General features: G+C 35.6%; 1 protein-coding gene and 1 pseudogene across 1 annotated transcript in view; both read left to right on the forward strand.

The window, feature by feature from the left end:
* Positions 1-22002, forward strand: part of HCN1 (hyperpolarization activated cyclic nucleotide gated potassium channel 1) — a 624487-nt gene that overhangs the window by 254095 nt on the left and 348390 nt on the right. The gene's annotated exons all lie outside the window — the stretch shown is intronic.
* Positions 7903-9590, forward strand: LOC140498602 (trafficking protein particle complex subunit 6B pseudogene; annotated as a pseudogene).

A 22002-nucleotide genomic window follows, 5' to 3' on the forward strand; every position in this document is an offset into this window, starting at 1 on the left:
TATTGGCAGTTGGTTAGCGGTGCTGACAAGGATGGTAGGCCCTTTCCCACAATTATTTCTCCTCTCAATGGTAACATTAGGGGCTTGTTTAGGAGCAGCTCTGGTGGTTAGGGAGATACTGCTATTAGCAAGATTCTTGGGTTCAGCGTTCTTGGCTATCCCTCAGGGAGATGATGGTCAGAGTAGTGGTGGTGGTGATTTGACTTAACCAGAAATGGCTACTTTATCTAAGGTAGTTAGATTAGACTAAAAAAAAAAGTTCTCTTTTTTTTAAGATAGTTTCCCTACAGATTGAAATACTATTTAATGGAAGTCAGTAAAATAAGGCCAATTGTTCTTTCTTTTTTCACCCTTTCCTCTTTAAGTGTTAATCAATTAATTCATTGATGCCTACTGCTGACATTAGCAATTCTGTCTCATTAATTACAAACTCTAAGGACTAGCTCCTTTATTCACAAATGCTTATTTATTCATTCTTCATAAAAATACTTGTGTATGTGCATATACAGATGTATAGATATATACACACATAAATATATTTGTGTGTATATGTATGTGTGTATGTGTATATATGTGTATACACACATACTCATACACACACGTATATGTATATATGTATATACAAAGTTTTGTAATTTCCCACATGAACCTAGGGAAAATAACAATTCAGCTGTTTTCTTTCCCTTAAGTAAAGACTACTTTTCATGCTTGTTTGTCCTATAGGGTCTGAATTGTATGCTTCCTCCTCTCCCCCTCTACTTAAAACCATCCTTTAGGTTAGAACTTGAAGTTTAGGTAGCCATGATCAGACTATATCCAGATGTCTTTCTTTTTCTTGGTCTCATTAAAGGGGTCATACTCTGGCTACTTCTTAAACAGACCTATTCAATGAGTGGGTGTTACCTCATCCTAAGTGAGTACCCGCAAAGACCTTGGCCTAAAGGGCCCAAAGTCTCCCAGTGCATCCTGGGTCATCTCCAGTCATCCTGATGAATATCTGGTCACTGGATTCAGGTGGCTCTGGAGGAGAAGTGAGGCTGGTGACCTGCACAGCCCTCCCTCACTCAAAACACAGTCAAGTGCAAGTCATCTCATCATTTCTCTGATGGCATGGTCTTCTTTGGCAACAAAGGATGAACACAATAGCCAGATGGATGAAAGTACTGCCAGTAGCAATACTGCAGGAAAGCAGTATTGAGTACTAATAAATTGGGATTTGACAGTGATTTTTTTTTTTAGTTGAAGCAGAAGGGAAATAGAAGAAAGTGAGCTGAAGCTATGAGTAGGAGGAGCCTACAAAATGGAACTCAGATTTTGATATTTTCCCTCAACTGGGATATACTATGTTAACATTTGCAACACAAATTGAAAATGAATCATTTGATTACAATCCACGTGTGATGAAATATAATTCCTCCAAATGGATTTTCCCCTATTGTATTTCATTGTTTTTAACATTGATACTCTTAAATATTCATTGATGAATCTTGGATTTCACCAGTATGGATATTCTTTTAAATTACAGATAGGATTGTGATGCAGTTATAGGTTCTTCTGCTCTTTGACCTTTAGTTCATATCCTCATGGAAATCATCTACTGGGGTTCTACCAAATGTATTGATCATATTCTTCAATAGTCTTTGATATTACCCAAACAAATAAACATGTCAAATAAAACATCTCTTCATTTTTATTGCAATAATATTTTCCTTTTGCAAAAAAAATTGTTAGCAATTTTCTTTTTTTAAATAACAAAAATCCACATTATTGTCATTTGTATCAAAGTATGATAATATATGTAAAGATGAATAAAATTTATTTTCTATTCTCAACTAACTTACATTTTGAAATGTTTAATACTAATAAGAACATGTTCAGAATATAAGAAAAACCATAGATTTAGTCACAAAGCATAGAAGTATAAAAGCAGGAAAGCTTTTATGACACATGAAAGAAATAATTAAATAATAATAATAATAATAATTAAATAATAACAAATAAATAATTAAATAATAATAATAATTTAATAATTGTTTTGAACAAGAATTTGTATTTTCGAAGATAGGAGGAAAATACAAATCTTCATAGGGTGGGTGTGTTATATAATCCATTATTTCTTTTGTTTTTCATGCTTTTACAGGGAAAATTAGTAATGTCAATATGAATAATTTTGCTTCATTATTATTTAGGGTTTAAACTACTTTCCATGTTCTCATACTGCTTTATCTAGTAATATTTTCCAGATTTCAATCTAACTGTATTGGTTAACCTACATACACACACATATGTACACACATTTTTTCTAGTTCACCTTAACAGTTATGAAAAACACAATAGTGAAATCATCACATATTAGAGAAACACAACATTCTTAATGGCGTAACTTTTGTGAAGAATGCAAAAGCTGCATAATTTTTAGAATAACTTTTAGTATCTTCTTGGAGAAAAAATGGTAAGTGAAAAGTGAAGGGAATATCAGTATTTTAATATTAAACTTTGGTAGACTATGAATGTATATGATATACCAAGGGTCCACCATGATTCCTCAGGCTCAATGGATTTGTTTAATACGTGTTTGAACTGCATAGTATTTTTTCTTTTTATGAGTGCATTTCCTGCTTTATCCTCCCAATATTTGTGCTAGACCTGGATTCTACTTCCAACCCTGCTTTTTATTCACTGTGTGACAATGAAAAGAAATCCTTCAATCTCTTCGAGCCTCAGTTTCCTCATTTTTAAATGGACTCAGACTAGATGATCTTCTAAAGTCACTTGCTTCTATAAGTTTCATGATATAGCATCAGATTCTTCTGTTTTCATTTTCTCTATCCTGTAATAAATAGTAATCTCAATTATTTTCCCTCCTGCTTATCTCCTCCATCCTTTAGTTCCCAACTTTCTTTGATAATGAGGAGTATTTTTTTCATTCCAAGGAATTTTATGTTTTCCATATTATATTTCTTTGGGAGAATTTTTATTTTTGCTAATTTTATTAACAAGTGGTGAAACACAGGAGATTCTAGGGAGATCTGCAAGGGTATCTCCTTATGTAAGAAACCCTTTTCAGTATCTAGTGCTCTCCCTTTAAATGCAAGGAAGGGAGATAACTGATTTCCTGAGCATGTATAGGAAACAGTGCATGGAACCAAGCCAATCATTAAAATGATAGCACATTTCAAATCTATTTCCTGATTATATTCTAACAGATTAAGTAGTGCAGGTAATAAGATAGTTTCCATTTTTAGATAAATAAGAGAAACTATTACCTGTCATTATAACAGGTAGTTATCATTGTACTATAGGAATGTAGAAGTTCAAGATAATAGTTATATTTAATTAACGAATGATAAAGTATTCTATGTAAATTTGATCAGAAAGAGAATGTGGGCTTATATCAATTAGACTCAATTTCTAATTGACCCAAAATGACTGAGTTGAATTCATTAAAATTCTCAGGACTATCTATGTTAAATTACAACAGTGCCTTATCACAATGCTGAGCTTCCTTTGTTTCAAGTTATGATTTGTATACAAATAAGTAAAATAAAAAAAATAAAATTTGATATGTGAATGACCTAGATACAAGGTACTATGAAAGGTTGAGGGAAAAAAAAGATGACTCTCAGTACTTTTGCTTGAGTTGATAGGAAAATGATGGTGCTATTGATGGAACCTTGGATCCAGAGTAGTTTTTGTAGATGATGATAAATTTAGTGTTTCACATAGTAGATTTGATGTTAGTTGAAGAGTGACATATAAATGTCCAACAAGAAGTGTGTTTGAAGTAAGGATTAAAGATAAGGGTGTGAAAATTTCAATAGATTCTATTTTTTATTATGAGTCTGTGTCCATAAGACAGCTGCCCTGAGATTGACTGATTGCCAATACATTCTCTCCTTGGGCATGTTTTAGCCAGGAAATTTAGGGGTGGCTAAATAGTAGGGCAAGTATATATTTATTATTTATTCATCCACTTACTTTTTCATGCATACATTTTACAAGATAATGCTTTAAAATTTTATTTAGAAATGATACTAATTAATTTTCCCAATTACATATAAATGCAAATTTTAACATTTATTTTTTTTTTAATTTTGAGTTCCAAATCCTCTCTCTCCTTTTCTTCCCTCTCTGTCTCTGAAACAGTAAGGAATTTGGTATATGTTATACTGCAATAATGCAAAACACATTTACATATTAGTCATGTTACAGAAGGAGAGAGTGGGGCATTTAAAAACATTTGAAGATCTAGTAGGAAGCTCTTTGAAGTGCACAGTATGGGGGTGAAGATAGATTGGTTTGCATTTTTCACTATAATTATTTGATGTTATTGACAATTTTTTCATAGGATATATTTCTTAGGACCTTTGCTATTGTATATTTACCTGAACAAAGGTGAGGGAAATAAGACACTGTGAACTTTTCCCTCACAACAGTTTAATTCCTAAATATTTTCATCATTTGATATCAATCAAATGATCAGGATGGTTAAATGTCCATTTTATTATTAGATATTGTTTATAGGCATACATGTGAAGAGTGATTTTCTGTCACTATAAGAATTAGAGTTCTTATTTAAATTTTTTTGACAGAATATCTTTTGTATCTCTTACCTGTTTGCAAGATATTAGAAAACTGAAAAAGAAACTTTATAAGTCTATCACATTTGTATTCATAAATGTGCTCAAGGACCCCTAGGTGGTCCTAAATGCTTCCATGAAAAAGAGACACACACATACACACACACACAGAAAGAGAGAGACAGACAGAGAGAGAGACAGAGAAGGTGGGGAGCTTTAAAGACAGATTCTCAAAACTTCCACATGTGTTCAAAAAGTTAATCTTTCCCTTATTGACTGGATTTTGTTTTTTATCACTTAGACTGATTTCTTGTTGTTTTCTCTTTTGCTGCTTAAAGGGATTCCAAAATATAGAGTGGAAGGATGAGGAAGATCAAAACTCTTCTGTAACGATTTTTAATTAAGCAAAAATAGTATGTAGCTTTGATGTATATCTTCCTTCTTATTTTCTGTCTTTTTTTGCTTCTTGTATTCATCCTTCATTGCCAAAGAAGACCATGCCATCAGAGAAATAATGATATCACTTTCACTTGACTTTGTTTTGAGTGAGGGAGGGCTGTGCAGGTCACCAGTCTCACTTTTCCTCCAGAACCATCTGAATTCAGTGACCAGATATTCATCAGGATGACTGGAGATGACCCAGGGTGCCTTTGCCCTAAAGAGGCCAAGGTCTATTTAGGTACTCACTTAACGTGAAGTAACACCATTCATTGAATAGGACTGTTTAAGAAGTAGACAGGGGATGGCCCCTTTAATGAGGCAAAGAAAAAGAAAGACATCAGTCTGGGAGGGAAACAGAAAAAGTTACTATTGATAATCACTCTTAAGTCAGGAGAGTCCACAAGAGAGCCCTTAGGCAGAAGTCTAGTGTCTTCCAATGTATGAGCTTCAGAGTGTAGTAGCTTTAAGGTTTTGGGAAGGGAAGGAAAGGGAAGGGAGGGGAAGGGAAGGAAAGGAAAGGGAAGGGAAAGGAAAGGAAAATGAAAGAAAAAAGGAAAGGAAAGGAAAGAGAAGGGAAAGGAAAGGAAAATGAAAGAAAAAAGGAAAGGAAAGGGAAAGGAAAGGAATCTAGCCAATAAAACCAAGTTAACTGGCACCTTCTGACCATTCAAATTTACCTTCCTTTGGAGAGGAGAAGGAAGGAGAGGGGGAGACAGACAGGAGAGGAGGAGCTGAGTTACAGAGCGAGTTGAGTCTCCATTCAGGCAGCTGTATCTACTCGAAGATTATTCTGTTTGTCCTTCTTTGTTTGTATAACACACAATCTATATAACATTAAATAATTAATAACCTCTATTGGAGTAAAAATGTAACTGAAAGTTTGACTGTAAGCATTTAAAAGAATGATAAAGAAATAGCCAATTGAAAAATTATTTTTATATTACTGTTATAATTTTGCTAGTTTTAAGAGACACTGAGTTTAACATAGATATGTATTAATCTTATGCAGACAGATGTGCATTTATAAACACATAATATATGAAAAATTATTAATGTTTCCTATATAATTTTCCTAGTGATATTTTTAACATATGCACATCCATGTTGGTGAATGATCAAATCATCAATTAGTACTTGGCCAAAAAAAATTTCTTTGTAATATTCCTTTATATACCGAACTCCTTATTATATATGCTGATCCAAAATTCGATATTCAGACAGCTTTGAAAGATCTATATATTGCAAAAAATGAGGTATATCTATATATAACTATATCATTATGACTAAGAAATATTTTTAGTCATTTAAAAAGGATTGCTTTTTGCCCTCAAATTTGTGATCAAGAATTTCTAAGGAATTACTTGATAATAGCATTTTTAATATTCAGCAGACTTTTAAATTAAGAATAACTGAAGAATATAATCCTACAAGGCTAAGAATTGGGTAATTTGAATGTGCATATTTATCACTTGATGTCTCTTTGAAAATCGACTATCATCTTCTGTGAGAAGTTATTGTTAACTTGCATTCAATTAGAGCAAAAGAGTTTGTTTAGAACAAGGCAGAATATCAAAGACGTAGTGTTTGTAATATCAGGTTAAAGATATTTCAAATATATGAAGAGAAATGGTTTTTCCTTTCCTAAATTGCCCAGTCTATCTACATTCAACAAATTATCAGTTTAATTTGTCTTGTATGTATTGGCTGTTTACAGTTTAATTTGTCTTGTATGTATTGGCTGTTTGCAAAGAACTTTACACTCAATCCTCCAACTATATCAAAAATAGGAAATTTATGTTATTCCCATTTTGTGGATATTAAAATTGAAACTAAGGAGAGCTAACAACTAGGCCAAATATATTAGGAATTTCATGTGAAACTGGGTAGTTATCCAATCAAGGGGGAACCAGCCTTTCATTTTTTGGATGAGATTTAGATGAACAGTATTTTAAATATTACATAATCACTCATCCAAAGTAAATAATTCAGGGGAAGCAGATAAGGACTATCAAATCCTCTAGCTGTTTTTGTTCCATTAGTCCTAAAGTCACCTCAGTACACACTCACAATAAAAGAGCACAATATTTAACTCTAGTATATGGTATAACTTTCTTCTTGTCCCTTTAGCTTTTTTCATTCTTATTTCTTTAAGGTTTTTTTAAATGTATAGAATTCCATTTTGTCTTCCTTCCAACAACAACTAGCAAAAATAAAAACAGATCTGCAACAAACATGCATAGACAAGGAAAATGTCTTCCTTCATTGTCTATATTCAAAGAGATGTCTTAGTCTGAATTCTGAGTCTATTCCCTCTCTGTCAGGAGCGGGATCGCATATTTCATCATCTGGCTTCTGTTATACTGTTATACTGAATAGTCATTATGTTGATCAACATCATTACAATTTATTATATAAATTGTTTTCCACATTCTGATATATATATATATATATATATATATATATATATAGGATGTTTTTCCTCATTCTTTGATCTGTTTGGGTATGACCTAGAAAGATACAACTGAATCACCAGGGACTTTTGAAACTTAAGGCCCTTAGGGTGGAGCCAAGATGGTGGAGTAAATGCAGGGACTTCCCTGAATTCTCCCCCAAAGACTTCCAAATATCTTAAAAAATGACTTGGAACAAATTCTAGTCATACCAAATCCACAAAACAACAGAGTAAAACAAATCCCTAGCCCAAGACAACCTTGAAAGTCTACAGGAAGTGTCTCTTGCACTGGGCTGGGAGTGGAGCACAGTCCAGTTTGGGTTGCACCAGCACAAAATGGTTGGAGCAGGCCTCAGGGGACTGACTCATTGGCAACTGTGTCAGTTTTCTGACTTCTCAATCCACATACACCAAAAAGGTCAGTGAGAAAACACTGTGGGAGCTGGGTGAAAGAAGAGTGTGCCATCTGGCCAGTTCAGCTCCAACCCTAGGGTCATGGGGATGGTGGTGGCAGCATGGCAGCAGCAGCAGAAGCAGATGTTACTTCTATAGCTCTGGGCCTACTGAAGGTGGGAGATCAAGGGGCTGATACAAAATCCCTGAAGCCTGGGACAGTACACCTACCCCATCCCTACCCATACTGGAAGCAGAGTCCTACCTTGACAAAAAGTTAGAAAGTCAAATTATTTTACTGGGAAGATGTGTAAACACAGTAAAAGAATTCAGACTATAGAGTCTTACTTTAGTAACAAAGAAGATCAAAACATAAAAGCAGAAGAAGACAAAGTTCCCATATTAAAATCTTCTAAGAAAATTATGATTTGGTTGCAGACCATGAAAGAGTTCAAAAAGGATTTTGAAAATCAAGTAAGAGAAATAGAGGAAAAATTAGGAAAAGAAATGAGAGTGATGCAAGAAAATTATGAAAAGCAAATGAACAGCTTAACTAAAGGAGAGCCCCCAAAATATTGAAGAAAATAACACCGTGAAAATAGACCAACCCAAATGGCAAAAGAAGTACAAAAAGCCAGTGAGAAAAAGAATGCTTTAAAAAGCACAATAGGCCAAATGGGAAAGAAGTTTTGAAAACTCACTGAAGAAAATAATTCCTTAAAAATTAGAGTGGAGCAAATGAAAGCTAATGACTTCATGAGAAATCAAGAAATTATAAAACAGAGTTAAAACATTGAAAAAAATAGAAGATGAAGTGGAATTTCTTATTTGAAAACCCACTGACCTGGAAAATAGATCCAGGAGAGATAATTTAAAAATCATTGGAACCTGAAAACCACGATAACAAAAGAGATCCTAGACATCATCCTTCAAGAAATTATTGGGTTTTTCTGTGCCTCAGGTCACAGCCATGCCTGCAGCTGTACTTCCTAGTCAGATGCCAGTTCCTCAGAGGATGCAGTCAAGCCATTACTACCCCGGCTGCCTATGGGACCTGGCTCTAACACTGTGGGGTCAGGGAGCTGTCAGCAATTCTAAAGGCACCCAGATCCACCATGGTAGTAACCATGCACAGGTCCTGACCTCTACCCTCTCAGGGTGCCTGGAGCCTGAGAGAATCAGCTGTAAATGGCAGAAGAAGTTCTTTTCTTGCTTCTCCACAACGAGATGGTGACTGGTGTATACAAGTCCATGGATCAGGGGGAGGTGGAATATGGAAGATGCATTACTAAGCTGGAGAACAAGTATTGATAGAAAGGTTTACAAAGGACACTGCAAGGTTCAAGGATGAATTAGATATCATGAAGTTCTTTTGCAAAGATTTTTTTGTAACATTGTTTTCAAGAAATGAATTGATAATCTAAGGAAATATCATCAGGGCCTCTGTGTGCTTCAAGACAACAAATTATGACTCCTAACTCAGATGTTGGCAAGAAAACAATATTTAGATCATGCTCCTAAGTATTTAGCATTTACATGTGGTGTAATCAGAGGTGACTTATCAAATTTGGGGATAAAAAGTATTGTGACAGCTGAAGTGTCAGTAATGCCAGCATGTAAATTTCAAGCAATGATACAGAAGATGCAACATGTACTAAAATACTTTTACAATGTGAAGAGATTAAATTATTCATGTATAAATGATTTTGAGTGGTAACTTTTGACTTACTGGCATTGTCCTAAGTTTCTACAGTACACTGATTTGTGAAAGTTATGTGTTAATTTATTAGATGATTAATATGCACTCTCAGATAAGATTACCATAGGACAGTATATATATACATATATATGTATATATATACATATATATACATACATATATATGTATATATATAAATGTATGTACATATGTAAATAGATATAGGTATAGATATATGTCATCTGGGGGAAGAGGAGAATGTCAAAGAAAATTTTACTGAGACACTACATTATAACTATATATTACAGTATACCAAATTCAACTTTATTTCATTAAAAAATTTATTAAGTAAAAAAAAATTATCAAGAAAGATTGCCCTAATATTCTAAAACAATAGGGGAAAATAAAAATTGCAAGAATCCACCAATCACCTCTGGAAAGACACCCTAAAAGGAAAACTCCTAGGAATATTGTAGACAAATTCCAGAGTGCCCAGGTCAAGGAGAAAATATTGCAAGCAGCCAGAAAGAAACAATTCATGTGTTGTGGAATTATAATCAGGATAACACCAGATCTAACTCCTTCTATATTAAGAGTTCAGAGGGCTTGGAGTATGATATTCCAGAAGTCAGAGGAGCTAGGATTAAAACCAAGAATCACCTACTCAGCAAAAGTGAGTATAATCTTCAGGGGGAAAAATGGACATTCAGTGAAATAAAAGACTTTCAGGCATTTTTGATGAAAAGACCAGAGCTGAATGGAAAACTTGAGTTTCAAATACAAGAATCAAGAGAAACACAAAAAGGTAGAGAGGAATGAGAAATCATAACAGACTCATTAAAGTTGAACTGTTTACATTCCTACATGGAAAAATGATATTTGTAACTCTCAAGACCTTTCTCAGTATTAGAGTAGTTGGAGAAAATAGATAGATAGATAGATAGATAGATAGATAGATAGATAGATAGATAGATAGATAGACAGATAGATAGACAGACAGACACATAGATAGACAGATAAATAGAGAGATAGAGATAGATAGATATAGATAGATAGATAGATAGATAGATAGATAGATAGATAGATAGATAGATAGATAGTAGACAGATAGATAGATAGATGGCACAGGGTGAGTTGAATATGAAGGGATGATATCTAAAAATAAAATTAAGGAATGAGAGAGGAATGTATTGGAAGAAGGAAAAAGATAGAAATAGAATGGGGTAAATTATGTCAAATAAAAGAGGCAAGGAAAATTTTCACAATGGAGGGGAAGAGGGGGGAAGTAAGAAGAACTGAGTGAACCTTACTTTCATAGGATTTGGTTCAAGGAGAGAATAACATACATAATCAATTGGGTATTTTACCCTACAGGAAAGTAGGGGGGAAGGGAATAAGAGGGGGAAATGATGGAAGAGAGAGCAGATTTGAGGAGGGAATAGTCAGAAGCAAACACTTTTGAAAGGGGGCCATGTCAAAGGAGAAAACAATAATTGTGGGGGGCGGGATAGGATGGAGGAAAATTTAGTTAATCTTTCACAACATGACTATTATGGAAGTGTTTTGCATAACTCCACATGTATATCCTATATTGAATTGCTTGCCTTCTCATTGAAGGTGGGTGGGAAGGGAAGAAGGGAAGGAATTTAGAACTCAAAGTTTTAAAAACAAATGTTAAAAATTGTTTACCTGCAACAGGGAAATAAGATATACAGTCAATGGAAATAGAAATCCATCTTACTCTTCAGAAAGTAAAGGGGAAGGGGATGGGGGGGCTGATAAAAGGAAGGGAAGACTGAGGAAGGGGCAATTAGAATGCATTCTATCATGGGTTGGGGGGAGAGGGGAGAGATAGGGAGAAATTTGGAACTCAAAATCTTGTGCAAATGAATTTTGAAAACTAAAAATAAATATAAAAAAATGAAAGAGGAAAGGAGAAAAAATAAAACCCTATACAACCTGTCATCACAGAAAAGAGAAAAAAAGAAACATAGGGTCCTTATAAGTAAGCCAATGCAACTCATGTAAAAAAAGAAATATCACATTAGTCTGAGTCTTCCAAAAGAAAAAAAAATGGAGATTTTAGCTACATTTTTTTTTAATTTGCAAGAAATCAGCTTTTTGGAAAAGGGCTAAGTGCTTTGTCTACTTGTGATTCATACACTTTGATTGAAAGCTTCCCAATGGGTTCAATTTTTTAAAATGCTTCAACAGAACCATAATTTAAAATATTCCCTTTGCTGGCACAAATTACAACCTAGCCATTAGGTTTTATGCTGTACATTTCAGATGATATCTTCTCATAAGTCATCCAATAAAATCTATCAAATGGCACAGAGAACTTGCTCTAGGTTTTGTAGTTGTTATTGTAGTCTAACATTCCATGAGTAATAATATAGAACTCAGGTTATGCACCTATTTTATTCTTTTATCCTTTTTCATTTTTTACATTAATAACTGAAGGTGACTATATTGTATGAATTTTTAAAAATTTTCCATTGGTTCACTGGTTTTCATGGACAAAGAATTCATCATATAGCAGCTAGTCAATTAATGATGAATAACTGTACTTATATAAAACTGAGTATCTGAAGTCTCTTAGAATCTGAATCTAGATCTTCTTGATATTCTCCCCAGGTTCAGTGTAGAATCTTTAAGGAAGTCTGCTTCATAAATACCTTTCTGAGTCTTTATCAGCTAAATAATCTGTATTATACACTATGCAATTCATAAGAAATTGATACACGTATGTAGAAACAAAAGCCATTCTCTAATTGATAAATTCCAATTTATTTATTTTTGTTTTTCAACATTCATTTCCACAGTATTTTGAGTTCCAAATTTTCTCCCCATCTCTCCCCTACCCCCTCCCTGAGTTGGCATGCATTCTGATTTATTACCTCCAATCTGTCCTCCCTTCTATCATTATACCTCCTTTTATCCCTTTCCTCTCCTACTTTCCTGTAGGGTAAGATAACCAATTGAGTGTGTATGTTATTCCCTCTTTAGTCCATATTCGCTGAGAGTAAAGTTCACTCATTCCCTCTCACCTCCTCTTTCCCCCTCCATTGTAAAAGGTTTTTTTTGCCTCTTTTTTGTGAGATAATTTACCCCATATACCCCATACCTCTCCCCTTCTCCTCCCAATACATTCCTCCCTCACCCCTTAATTTTACTTTTAGATATCATCTCTTCATATTCAATTCACCTTGTGCCATCTGTCTATGTATCTATGTATCTATGACGTATTTATATATCTATCTATGTATGTATCTATGTATCTATTTATCTGTCTATCTATCTGTCTGTCTGTCTGTCTATCTATCTGTCTAGACCTTGTTGCCAGGTCCTTTTCATCCTAAGACAGGTAAATCTCAGATAAACACTGGCTATCTGCAGTAAGATTAGCAGAATACAAAATAGTGTTGATAATCTTTTGATGATGGGAATATACCAATGAAACCAACTTTAAGTATTGCTGACAAGTCTGAGATTCTGTAGATACGCAATTGAACTAACCCCAAATGGCATGGTGTATTGCCAAGGCAATATTCACAGCACTGAGGGTGACTATGAATATGCCAGCATAGTTCTGAATCAGAAAATATAACAGAAATCCCCATACAGAAGGGAGAAGAAAAACATTAATTCAGATACCAGAAATCCAAATCCCAGCATGAGAAAGCCAAATTCATCATAGTAACCAAGAAGACCTACAGGGGTCAAAGACATTCCCGAGCCTACCCCCTCCCTGCTAGGTCCTTCTCACAAACAAACACTCACAAAAGTAACTGTTCCTGCCTGTGTCCTCTCTTCTGCCCTAACCACTCTCACCAATTTCCTCCTAGTTCTGCTGTACCCTTCCTGTTCCATCTATTCAGCAAGCTTCTCCTACCACATGTGACTTAGACTTCCATGTGATTTAAGTAGGTCACTTAGGCCTATTAATGAAAGGGAAAGATCCCTCCATATAAATTACCATTACATTCAGCCCCAAGATCTTTTGTATTCATTACATAGGTTGGTGGGGCAACTGATATCAACAGAACTGTAACAGGGATAACAGAAAATAACTATCTAAAACAGTATCTTAGGCAGCTGGTGTCAACAGAACTTTGTAACTCTATAACAGGGATAAAACAAAATAAGCACATAAAACATTATCTTAAAGTGGGGCTTGAGCATATGTATCCCAGTATTCTCCCCTCTAACAAATGGGGCCTAAAATCTTTGAGTGAGCCGTGAAGGTCTCTTCTTCTATAGCTACTTCCTGCTGAAATTGGACATAGAACTGTCCCTGCCCCAAGAGGTCCCATTTGAGAGATCTGGTCTTTAGCTGGCATCTGGTGCTTAGCTGATGCCAGGTCCAGGGTTACACATCATAGTCATGAACAGGGGCTGGCATCTGGCTTAAGCGATCAGGCATCAGCAGGTGAAGGGTATTAAACCTGTAGGAAACAAATCTAGCAAACAAGTTTAGCAAACAAAAAGCCAAAAAGAAACAAGGAGACAATAACCAGAAGGGGGGTAGATAGGGTTAGCTGTGCTTGTGGAGTCCATGAACCCACTATCATAGCCTCATTCATGGTAGAATATATGAGTTAAAAGGTATAATTTGGTAATCATCTTCTCCTGAATAAATAACAGTTACAGTATTATCTTTCCCATGTGCTAAAATTTTGGCAGCCTTGGAACATCATCTAGCTTCCATTTTACCCATACTTTAGCTCCCAATTTTGTTCTATCATTAGAACCCAATCCTTCAGTTCCTCTGCTGGTTATGTCAAAGGGAGAGTCAGTTTTCACGAGAGATATTGTTTCACAAGGAATAATAATCACTTGAACTACTGTATCATTTTTACAAAACTGTATGGATTCTTCACGTAAATTTTGGAATGTCACCATAAATTCTCCTTGATAATTAGAATCTACCACTCCAGCCAATAACTGTATTACTCAAGCTGCTAATCCTGTTTTAGGTAATATCCATCCAAAATGATGCTTAGGAATTCTCATATGTATTCCAGTAGAGATTTTTCTTATTTCTTTTCTTTCCAACCAAACGTTCTCTAAACAATGTAAATCATATCCTGCAGACCCAGGTGTCCCTGGATATGGTGCTGGGATATCTGCCCTCACAGTCCAGTACTCAGTGTTTGGGTTCTTATGTGCTTGTTGTTTTCTAATTTGCAGATTTGAGGTCATCATTCTGGCTAGAGGTGTACTTCCTCCCAAAGGTCGATTATTCAAACTATGTAAAGCAGTGAACAAATTTCTTTCCAATGTTGATAATAATTATTAGAACTTTACTTCCTTACCTCTCTTTCGATAATCCATTCATTCTTTCAGTAATCCATTGATTCTTTCAATTAACCCAGACACTTGTAGATAATATGACATATGATATACACATTCTATATTGTTTAATACACAATGTGTCTTCATTTCATTACCTTTGAAATGTGACCCATTGTCACTTTGAATATACATTGGGTTTCTATAGTAAAGACTGATGATATCTAGAATTTTACAGGTGTTTTCTGGGTCCCATTCTTATAGGGACAAGCCACTAGTACATCTGAATAGGTGTCAATACAAGTATATATAAATTTAAATCCTTTATCTTGGGGTAGGAGGTCTGATATAGTGTTTGCCAAATTTGGGCTGGTACCTTTCTCCTTTATCTCTCTACTACCCAAGGAACGGTTCCTCGGGTATCATTTTCAATTAATATAACACTCCTCTGCTACTTGTTTTAACACTGAATGAGATATACTAATACCAAGGTGTGTAGCCTGGACCCCTAAATGGCTGGTCATTTGATGGAGCCCCTTTTATAGTACAGGATCATCAGTTGGTGTTAGAGTAGGGATAATATGTTGAGTAGCAATCATTGTTAGTCAATAAGTATGTGCTTTGGACTCAACTTCTGGTGTGGTGAGGGTCACATGAGCATCTACATGAAAAACTGAAAAATTACTAAGCAAAGACATGTTCTATATATCTTCCCATAATTCTTAGCCCCAGATTTATTTGCCAAGAATTTCCCTATTTTGATTTTTCCACATGAGCATACATGAGGCTAACCCATTAGCCCATGAATTAATAAATATGTGACATCATCCTCCTTGTTCTGTTTTGTTAGTTTGATGTACTGCTGTAAGTTCAGCATTTTGACTACTTCCACCTATCCCAGTATTTTCCCAAGTCTGTCTATTACATGAGTTATAGGCTGCTGCTTTCCAGTGTTTTTTGTGGCCCAGATAGTTTGCTGCCCCATCAGTAACCCAGGCATGTCCCTTTTGTTCTTCAGTTAATCCATCATATCCCTCATTCTATTTTACCAAGGACTGTCCCAACTGTTGCTTTGGTTCAGGAGGTATATCATTTCCCTCAGTGTCTATCTTTGCTATAGAGTCATGTAAGGAAGAAACTCCACTTTTGTCTGTTTTAGATCTATTTTGAATGTAGCATTTGCATTAAATCACGCTAGTCTCTTGTGCATGTCCAATTCTGTGAGAAGTGGAGGTATTCCTTACCCATGTCATAATTGGGATTTCCAGGCCTTAATATTACCTCATGGCCCAAAATCAGTTCTTCAGTCTCTACGAAAGCCCAACATGCAGCTAACAACTGATTTTCAAAAGGGTATATTAGATTCCAGATGAAGGGAGTTTCCTAGACCAGAATCCTAAGGGTACATTTCAGCTTTGTTGTTTTTGTCATAAACTGCAGTTTGCATATTCATCCTGTACAGTCACTTGTAATTCCACCAGGTCACTTTGCATAGGCCATAAATCTAAGGCAAATTGTATAGTAGGTTTTGCTTCTTCAAAAGCTTTACTTTACTCAAGTCCCCAATCTAATTCATATTTTTTCTAGCAATTTTTCATAAAGTTTTTAAAATTTGTCCTAGATATGGTATGTGATGTCACCAATATCCAAAAAATCCAATAAAGTTTTGGACCTCTTTATTATTGGTGGGGATAGGAAAATAGTGAATCTTTTGCCAGGCATGTGGGAGAATCACAATCCCTTATTCCACTGTATACCCCAAAATTATATGGTTTAAGCTGCCCCTTAAATATTTGCAGGGTTAATTTCCCATTCTTTGTTTTTATATGCTCAATTAAAAGTGTCAAACTGTTCTCCACTTCTTTTATATTTTTCCCTGTATCATAATATCATCTATCTAGTGGGTGAGCTGTACACCAGGTAGCTCTAATTTATGTAATTGTTCAGCCACAACACTATGAAGAATAGTGGTACTATGCAGATATCCTTGTGGCAAGCATGTAAAAATATATTTTAAGTCCTGCCAAGTGAAAACAAATTGGTACCATTGTTTGAATCTATTGTGATAGTAATAAAAGAAAGCATTGGCTAAATCAGTAACTGCATACCAAGTCCCTTTATATTTCTGGATCCTTTCCATTAAGGTTATAGTATCTGGAACAGCAGCATTCAAGGGAGGAGTTACCTTATTCAATTGTCTATAATCCACTGTCATCCTTCATGTCCCATCTGACTTTCATACTAGCCAGGCAGGATTATTCCATTGAGTATTTGTGGGGATTAACATTCTTGCCTCAACATATTCCTTTGTAGTATTAGCAATTTTATCTTGCCCACTTGACATGATATTACTTTAAAGTAACTACTTCAGAAGGTTCAGGTAAACTGTTTAGGTCCATTTTTATTTTACCCACTAAAACTCTATTAATTCCTATCTTCTTTACTGCAAATTGGTGTCTCCCCTCAGGAAAATTTAAAGTCATACCTCTCAATACATCTGTTTCAATGACGTATTCAGGAATGGGTACAATTACCATGGTATATTCTTTCTTAAGTAGTTATCCAATCTTCATTATTAGTTTCTCTGGCTGATATTTCATCTCCTTCTAGTCCTGTGATGGTGATAAGAGTACCATGTTTAAACTTATCAGGGTTTGGGTTTCCATATATAAGGGAGGCCTCTGCCCTAATATCTATGAATGTCTTAGTTACCATTTTTCCAATATATGGTCAAGTTGATATGGGTTCTGTAATCCTGTCTATTTATTTCTTTAATCTGAGCTGGGGCTCAGTCAATTTCCTATTCTTCATGAAGGTGTGACAAACTTGGACACAAGGGTTCAGGGAAATCTGTAGAGGGCATTTCTTACTTCTCTATTCCATCTAGTATCAAGCCCCTTTTCTTGGTGTATTTTGTATAGTTCATTAGTTGGAATACCATGTATGCTTCCAAAATCCACCCCTGTTCTCAATACAGCAGTAAAAAATTCTTTTCTTGTCAATCTCTTTTGATTTTGAACCTCTGCTATTTGCTCTTCTTGTTCTAGGAAGTTTGTCTTTTCCCAGTCCACTAAGTCACTTAACTGTGAAATCTTGTTGAGCACCTCCAAAAGAGGGTGCCTTATTTCCTCAGTTATTAGAATCAAAACTAGATACTTGTAAACAGGAGAAATTTTCTTCACTATTATATTCCTATAGCAAACTGCTAAGGGGGTAATAATAGTATGCATTTGTATTTGTGATCATTATGGCATTCTTCATTACCTCTTCCTTTAACTTTCTTATACAGTCCCTAAGTGAATTGACCACTAGGCCACATAGAGTCAATATCATTCTGCTTACTGCATCCTTCTGCAGCCAAAGCTAACAGATTAGTCGTATTGTTACCTCTTTGCATATTGTAATCTCTAAAAGCTTGCTGTACCAAAGGATTCTAATACCTATAAATTTCAAGCAATCCATGCCATCTATTGATACTCCCCTGGCCCCTTCATCACTGATTTTCACCATCCAAGATATTAGCAAATCTCCCATTCTTTGGGTCAACCAGCTCAAAATATCTGTGACCTCCTGCTGAGTAAAATCCTCAATTATCTCCAAAAACACTGAGTTACCCCCTGGCTCTCCTGTTTCCAGACTTAGTATTGTGTATGCTTCTTTCTGCCTGAGAAGCTTCTCCCTCTAACATTGTTCCATTTTCCAACTCTGACTTTGTTGCATTTTACTCCAACATACTCTCCTGGCAGTCATTGCTGTGGCAACTAGGCTGGTTCTGTACAAAGGTTGTATCCTTCTTTTGCCAGCTTTTTCTTCTTCTGAGCCAAATGATTAGCTTTTTCTTCTATTGCCTGAGACCCTCCAGCTTGCTTTTTCAAAGGAAAACCCAAACACTGAGAATTCCCATGCAAAATAGCTAACTCTTTTAATGTTTGATTTTTTTTCTTTCAGAAGCTTGTCTCTGCTTTTACACATAATACTGTAACCTCTTAATAAAATCTGTCCTCTGCTACACACCCTTGCCAGTACTTTCCCTGGTTTTATTGGTATTCCTTGCAAACATCTTTCTAAATCTCTAGGTTCTCCCTCTTGTAAGCTTGGTTCCCAATTTTCCCAGAGTCCAGTGCTTTTAGCCCATTCCCTTGCTAGGAAGGAATAAGTTAAATCCTCACATCCTGGGATATTTGTTTCTTCCTTTAAAGCCTTTCTCCCTCCTAATAGAGATTTTTATACCCTGTGATCCTGTTCGTGGCACCAAATGTATTACCAAGGCACTATTCACAGCACTGAGGGCAGCTATGAATATGCTAGCGTAGTTCTGAATCACAAAATATAGCAAACTCTCCATGCTGAAGGCAGAAGAAAAACATTTATTCAGATACCAGAAGTCCAAATCCCAACATCAGAAGGCCAAGTCCATCCTAGTAACCAAGAAGTCAATACACATTAGCACTGCAGGGGACAAAGCCATTCCCAAGCCTTCCCCCTTCCCTGTTGGGCATTCCCACAAACACTGACAAGACTAGCTGTACCCATCTGTCTCCTCTTTTCCTCCCATACCATCCATTTCTACTCCACCCTTACTCTTCCTCCTGTTCAGCAAGTTCCCCCCATGACATGTCCCTTAGGTTTGCATGTGCTTTAAGCAGGTCATATGGGCCAATGAATGGGAAAGATCTTCTCTCCCATCAAAACCTTATGAAAAGGAAAACCCAAACTCCTGCCCCTGAACTCTCTTCCATATCCATCTAGGTCCATGCTATCAAGTGTTCCTAACTCCAATCCATAGTTATGTGAGTATCTCTCTGTGACTTTCCCCTTCACTATCCTCTTCCCCAAGCTGCCTACTTTTCTCCCCTCCCCATTCATATTCGCATGCCATCTGCCTCTTGTCCCACCTCTTTTGCATTGTTTTTCTTCATATTTTCTGTGTCATTTGTCCCTGCATCTCCTGTGCCTTATTAAAGCATGATTGGAACATTAATCCCCACTTCTTCTTTCCTGGCAAATACCAAAAGAACCAGTATACTTGCCCCATTTCATAATTCCATAAATTAGTTATTGATTTAGATATTTACAATATGGTAAAGGAAAACAACCTTTCAGGGCTTAGGAACTCTGATCATACCTACCACTTGATTGAGGATTAAGTGACCAAAGATCTAGAATGAAACTTTTATCTTTAGACACAATATGTTAGTTTGTTTTGTTTGACTTCATATTTGTCATAAGGATGGTCTTTAATTTTGGGTATGGGAAAAAATTCTGAGATCAGGGACAATGAGAATGAAATAAAAAGGGAGAAAACAAGGAAAACCACATCAATAGGATATTTAAATAGTACACAAAAGAATATTAAAGGAAGTTCAGAAGTGGGCCCAGATAAGATGCATAGTGTAATGTTAATTAGATCTTCCCTGCCCATTAATAGGCCTGAAGTAGCTTTTGTTAATTCCAATTGAGGCAGTGAATCAGAGGGTCACACCCTCTGGCTCTGAAAAGTGTATAAATACTCTGAGGTGAAGATTTGTTTTGGGACTTTCTTATTGGAAGGGTTTACTTCGCTAGATGAGTCTCTGGGTAGCCACTAAGGAGTCCCCTGGCTTTGAAAACACAAATGTTGGTGCTTCTCTCTCTGGTAACTATGTATGTATGGTCAGACAGTTGGATTTGTCTGTTGATCTGTGATGTATGCATTGCTTATGTTAGAGAGTTGGAAGCTCTATCTGTTGGTTTTTATTTCCTCTGTATTTTCTCTGAAGTTCATTGTGCTGATTTTTCCCCCAAAGTAAGTGAATGATGTACGTGCTTGATTTAAATAGACTGTTGACCCCTCCAAAGTTGCTTTCCTTTTAGAAAAGCAGATCTAAGAACCTGTAGAGCAGGCCCCCTTGAGTATGTCTGGGTCCTTCCTGTTACACATAGCTACTCTGTTGATATTTAATATGTACCTAAACCAAACTGTACTTAGTAGAATTTCATCTTTTCATCTTTGTAATGGAATGAACAACTACTTTGGTTACTTTGATAGATCTTTATTTAAGTCCACCTTCACCTACTAAAGATTTCAACTCTTTGGTGCTTTCAGTTCCTGTGCATATTTTTGTCTTTTCTCCCCCTTTAAATCCTACGTGTATTATATCTACTCAATGCTGAAGAGCCATTCATCTGGATTCTTAATTTTTATGTGGTCCACTTCCAGTAATTTATCAAATCATTCATCATTGGATAAGGACCTCACAATGAGTATCAAAAGTTAATGCTTGTATTTGTAGTAAAATGTGTAAAGCTTTTTGCCTTCTACCTGCTTTTTTATAACTCTGTCCCTATCATTACAAAAGCCCAAACAAATAAGGCCACATAAAATTGCAGGAAATTTTGTATTTTTCTGTTTCATGTTATTCTGCTCAATGTACTTTTTAATCCTGCTGAACAGACTTTTAAAAAAAAATATTGATGTATGCTTATTTCCACTTCAACTCCATTTTCTCCATTATCCTTGTTCACCCCACTCCTATAGAGCTATAGCATATAGTCAGGAATATTTTTAATTAAAAAAAAAAAAAGAATGAGAGAAAAAAACTCTGCGAAATTATAGTACATTGACAATTTCCTGATACTCCTAGACCTCCTACCTCTGCAAAAGAATGCTGTTATTCTTCTCATATCTTTTCTTTGGGGCCATACTTCACACTTGTCTTTTCTTGTTACTACTTGCACACAGGATTCTATCTCCTTTTTCAGGACCTTTATACTGGTTGTCATCTGTGCCTAGAATGATCCCCCTCTTCACCTCTGTCCCTCAGAATACCTCTTCTTTTCTTTCAGTTGTTGGCTTACAACCACATTCTGCATTGGTTTAATCCTAGTTCCCCAGATGCTTGTGTTTTCCCTTTCAAGGTTATTTTGTAGTTGCTTTGTTTGTTTCATCAACAAGTGTCCAGACTTCAGGAAATGGGTCTGTCCCGTGGCTTTCAAACAGTAGTCAATCCTATCATGGCCGTATTCAAATCCCTTCTTTCTTTTCTGATAACACACTAGATCTGGAAATTACAGGCAAGGGTAGATGAATCTTTATTTTTTTATTTCACCTGAGATTGGCTGGCAATTTTACTGGCCAAATAACAAAGTGAGTATAGCTTTAT

The sequence above is a fragment of the Notamacropus eugenii genome, chromosome 4, assembly GCF_028372415.1.
Source record: "Notamacropus eugenii isolate mMacEug1 chromosome 4, mMacEug1.pri_v2, whole genome shotgun sequence".
In the NCBI taxonomy this organism is placed as follows: Eukaryota; Metazoa; Chordata; class Mammalia; order Diprotodontia; family Macropodidae; genus Notamacropus; species Notamacropus eugenii.